This window comes from Pezoporus occidentalis, unplaced genomic scaffold (assembly GCF_034315485.1).
Source record: "Pezoporus occidentalis ecotype Australia unplaced genomic scaffold, CSIRO_AGI_Poc_V1 ctg292, whole genome shotgun sequence".
Taxonomy (NCBI): Eukaryota; Metazoa; Chordata; class Aves; order Psittaciformes; family Psittacidae; genus Pezoporus; species Pezoporus occidentalis.
This window is the reverse complement of record NW_026914852.1, coordinates 1-5,000: the sequence shown is the minus strand read 5'-3', so window position 1 is coordinate 5,000 and position 5,000 is coordinate 1. Positions and strand designations below refer to the sequence as shown.

At 55.4% G+C, this 5,000-nt stretch overlaps 1 long non-coding RNA gene across 1 annotated transcript; it reads left to right on the top strand.

Annotated features, from left to right (window-relative positions):
* Window positions 1-3,010: 3,010 nt before the first annotated feature.
* LOC134167638 (uncharacterized) lies at window positions 3,011-4,082 on the top strand. Its single transcript, XR_009966238.1, has 2 exons — window positions 3,011-3,136; window positions 3,746-4,082. It is a non-coding gene; the product is annotated as an uncharacterized LOC134167638 (long non-coding RNA).
* Window positions 4,083-5,000: the final 918 nt, after the last annotated feature.

Here is a 5,000-nt window from a genome sequence, read left to right as displayed (position 1 = left end):
ACGGGGGCGGACTCGCTGGCCGGGGGGCCGGGCGGGCGGGTGGGATGCCTCGCTCGGCTCAGGGATGCACCGCAGGCTGGTCTCGCTTCTCGGCTCCTCCCTTGTCGCGCTCAGGCGGCTCTGTGGGACGCTCGGCTCCAATACGAAGAAGCCGTTCGCGGCGGAGCCGGCAGCGGCACTGACTGCTACCCGGCCACCCATCACCCATGGGAAAAATGGGTGAGAAACAGCCAAAAATGCCTTTAAAGAGCTAGAAACAGGGGAAAATGGGTTAGAAATCGGAAAAATGGGTCCCTATGGGTCCCTACTGGGCTCTATGGGGCACTCACCCGTCGGTAGCCTCTGCCACCGCCACCACTTTCCCCGCCAGTGCCATTGAGAGCGCTTGGAACCTCTGCCCCACAGCGGCCTCTGCCCTGTGAGGCCACTGTGGGGGCAGTGAGGGGGTCCTCAGGAGAGGACCGGGAGGTAATGGGAGGCGATGGCGGGGTAATAGGGAGTTAATAAAGGGTAATGGGGGCCAACGGTGGGGGAATGGGGTTAACAGGGGGTAATGGGAGGCAATAGGGGGGCAATGGGGGTTAATAGGGGGTAATGGGAAACAATGGGAGGTAGTAGGGGGGTAATGGGAGGCATCGGCTCCTCTCAGAGCTAAACTTGTCTGGACTGGGCTAAATGGACTGTCATTTAGTGGTCTAAACTGGGCTGGACAGAGCTGGGCTGGACTGGACTGAGCTGGGCTAATCTGTGCTAAAGTGAGCTGGGCTGGGCTGGAGTGGGCTAACCTGGGTTCAGATGTTCTTGGCTGGGCTTAGTTGGGCTGTACTGGGCTAAACTGGTCTGGAGAAGTCTGAAGTGGTCTAAAATGTGCTGGACTGGGGTAAACTGTTCTTGGCTGGGTTTAATTGCACGGGACTGAGCTGAAGTGGGCTGGACTGGTCTAAACTGAGCCAAAATAGGCTTAACTGGGGTAAATGAGGCTGGGCTGGGCTCTACTGGGCTAAACTGGGCTGGGCAAGGCTAAACTGGGCTGGACTGGGATGAAGTGGTGCCAAAGTGGTCTAAACTCTCCTGAAGTGGGCCAACTTGGGCTAAACTGGGCTGGAGTGGTTGAAGTGGGCCTCACTGGGTTGGACAGATCTGAGCTGGTCTAAATGGGGCTGGCCTGGGCTGAATTGGAGTAAATATTGCTGGGCTGGGCTGAACTGGGCTAAACTGGGCTTGAAGTGGCTGATCAGGTCTTGGCTGGGCTGGGCTGAGCTAAACCAGCCTGAATTGTGCTAAACTGGGCCTAATGGGGCTCAACTTGTCTGGGCTGAGCTGGAGTGGGCTGGTCTGTAAACTGGGTTGAACTGGGTTAAATTGGGGTGGTATAAGCTGGAGTGGGCTAAACAGGGCTGGACTGAGCTGGCCTAAAGTGTGCTACATTGGGCTGGGAAGGGGTAAAGTGGGCTGAAGTGTACTGGACTGGGCTGCGTTGGGCTAAACTGTGCTGGGCTAAACTGGGCTAAATTTGGCTTAACAGTGCTAAAGTGGCCTAGACAGATGTGAATGGGGCTAAACTTGGCTGAAGTGGTCTAAACTGCTTGGCTGGGCTGAAGTGGGCTAAAGTGGGCTCAAGAGAGCTAAGGTGTGCTGGAGTGGTCTGAATTGGGCTAAACCCTGCTGAACTGCTAAACTGGTCTGGGCAGGTCTGAATTGAGCTGAACTAGGGTGAAATGGGCTGGGCTAAATTGGTCTGGGCAGGGCTAAACTGGGCTGAATTGGGCTAAAGTGGACTGGGCTGGTCTAAACTGGAATGCACTGTGCTAAAGTGGGCTGAATGGGCTGGCCAGGGCTAAAGTGGGCTGGGCTGAAGTGGGGTGAAATGTCTGAAGTGAGAGAAACTGGGCTGGACTGGTGTACACTGGGCTAAACTGGTCCAAACTGTGCTGTGTTGGGCTATATTGGTCTGAACTGGGCTAAATCAGATGGAACTGTGCGAAACCTGGCTTAACTGGACTGCACTGGGCTAAACTGGTCTGAACTTAGGTAAGCCAGTCTGAACTGGGCCATACTGGGCTGGAGTGCCCTGAACTGGGCTAAACTTGTTTTAACTGGGCTAAACTGGTTTGGGGTAGGCCAGACTGGTCTGAACTGTGCTAAACGGTGCTGTACTTGGCTGGGCTAAACCGAGTTTTCCCAGATAGCAGGAGAGTGTTCTCTGAAACTCAGATTTGCCAGAACAGAATTCCCTTGTTCAGCAGTTCCAAAATTAAAGAGCCCCCCATCATCCAAACCTGAATTCCATTAAATACAAAATCCTCTCCCAGGAATGCTGCTGCGATGGTTACGGGACTCGCTAAGAGGAGCGCCCGGCTCTGCTGGGTGCTGGTACACAGCAGCCAGGGCATGGGCTCCTCTCGCCGTTGGAGACCGGGACGCTGAGCGGCCGCGGGGAACACGAGTGCCTCCGGCGGGAGGGATGGCAAGGGGGACACTGTCCCCGCTGCATGCCGGGACAGCAGCCCTGCCCCGCCGCGACTCCCCTCTTCCCACTGCCGGGCTGCCCCAGGCCCCCTCGGTGCCCCGGTTCCTCGGTTCTCCCCCGCGCGGAGCCGAGCTTTGCCGAACCGAGCAGAGCCGTGCGGGAAAAATTCTGTCCCTGCCCATGGCAGGGGGTTGGAACTGGATGATCTTAAGGTCCTTTCCACCCCTAACCTGTGATTCTGTGGTTTTAATAGAGGGTAATGGGGGGCAGTAGGGGGGCGTAAAGGGGTTTAATCGAGGGTAATGTGAGTCTGGGGGCGGCCATATTGGTGAGGCGCCATTGTGTACCCGCCATTCCTCCATATTGAGCCCAGCCCCTCCCTCCTGCTGACTCATGCCCTCACCCATCATGGCGGCCGCGTTGCCGTGGTAACGGCCGCACCCTGTCTCCGACGCCGCCATTTTTCATCCCAAGATGGCGTTGGCGAGGGTGGTGCGGGCGGCGGCTCCGCTCCCTACCCATCCCTCCTCCCGGGGCTCGCAGCGCCTCGGGACCCGGCCGGGCACCTCCCCCGGCATCGCCGCCCCCCTCCTCCGGGAGCTGCCGCCGCTGCTGCCCGGGCCCGGCGTCCACCTCCTGCACGGCACCAGCCCCCTGGCTTTCGACGTACGAACACTGGGGGGGGGGGGGAAAGAGAGACACATAGGGACCCATAGAGAGACATTGTGGGGGGGCTGCGACCCATGGAGAGCACATAGAAACTCCATAGGGAAGCACTGGGGAGGGGGTTATGGACATAGAGACATTGGGGGGTGCTGGGACCCATGGAGAGCATATAGAAACTCCATAGGGACATACTGGGAAGGGGGGTATGGACATAGAGACACATAGAGATACATTGGGGGGTGCTGGGACCCATAGAGACCCTATAGAAACTCCATAGTAAGAAAAGAATGCACAAAATCACCAAATGAAATATATAAACCTTTTGAATCAGTTTTAAGTAATGTTAAGTTTGAAGCCTTTGTAAGAGTAGCAATGGAAAATGACTGAGGTGCACGATTCACGGAGGAAAAGTATAGAGTACAGCTAGAGAACATCCTGAGAGTCCTTGTATAAGATAAACCATTGTAGTTGACGTAGTTTTAGGCCCTTATGACCTTAGTACAAAATGAGTGTAAGAAAAAGAGGATAGAAAATAAGGAGGTAAGGATAAGAAGTATCTGGGAATGGCAGGTGTCCAGGATGGGCTGCAGTTAAACTGGTGAGCAGAAGGACAGGATGATTGCTGTGTCTGTGGTGTTAGGGAACCAATTAAGCTGGTATAAATGTCTACTGCGTGTACTTCCAGGGCTGCCAGAAGTGCTGCAGATTGTCGGAAGAAGTAAAGGACCCTAGAGCCTTTCACCATGTTTTTGTATGCCTGTGGGGAAACTTTCTAGAAGAATGATGTAAGTATCCTCAGGAATATGCATGTCTGTACGTAATGAATAGGTATGCTTAGTGACTATATAAGGACGGCTTGTTCAGCAATTTGGAGACACAGGTTAGGAGGAGCTGTCCCCTGTGTCTGCTGGCGCCGCAATAAAGAATACCTGCTTGAAACGTGAAACTTTTGTTGGCGAGTTTGTTCCTGGAGTTTTCTCCGAATCACCATAGACCCCTGTATCTCCCCTAATCCCCGCATAGACCCCGACAGACCCCACTGTGGGTCTGCAGACCCCCAAATCCCCCCATATCCCCACCACTGACCTCACAGAATCCCATCTAGGGACTCCAGATATCCATCTCCCCCCAGAGAATGCCATGTAGGCACTCCTGTCCCCCATATCCTCCCATGTTCCCCCCTAGAACCCTTTGTAATGGACTCCAGACCCCCATATCCTCTCATATTCCCCCACAGACCCCCATAAAGGGACTCCAGACCCCCAAATCCCCCCATATCCTCCCATATTCGCCCAGGAAGGGTCTCTAGACAACTATAGGCCCTCATGTAGGGACTCCAGACACCCATGTCCCCCTTAATCCCCCCCCCAGACACACCGTATCACCCCACAGACCCCCATAAAGGGTCTCCAAACCACACAGCACCCCATGTAGTGACTCCAGACCGCTATATGTACCCTATTCCCCCCACAGACCCTCATGTATTGACTCCAGACCCCCAGCAGCCACCACGTGACACCGCCCACTTCGGGGGACAGCAGCGGGGACAAAAGCAGCAGCAGCACGGCTCATGCGCGGAGCCCGGGCTGCAGTACCGAGCTCTGGCCACAGGATGGCAGCAGAGAGAGCGCCGGCGCCACACCGCCCCCCCACTCCCCCCTTCCCCGCTGCACCGAGTTTCGTGCGTGTCATGGAAAGGTCTTTGTGGGAGATTCAGACCCAAATCCAGCTGTGACCCCCTTTCTTCAGAGGACCCCCTCAGTCCCCTACTCACCTGCTCCTCTGCGGAATCATCGCAGATAAATAAAAATGCGTAGAGAATAAAAAGCTCAAGAGCAGAATGTGATTATAAACTGCTACAAAG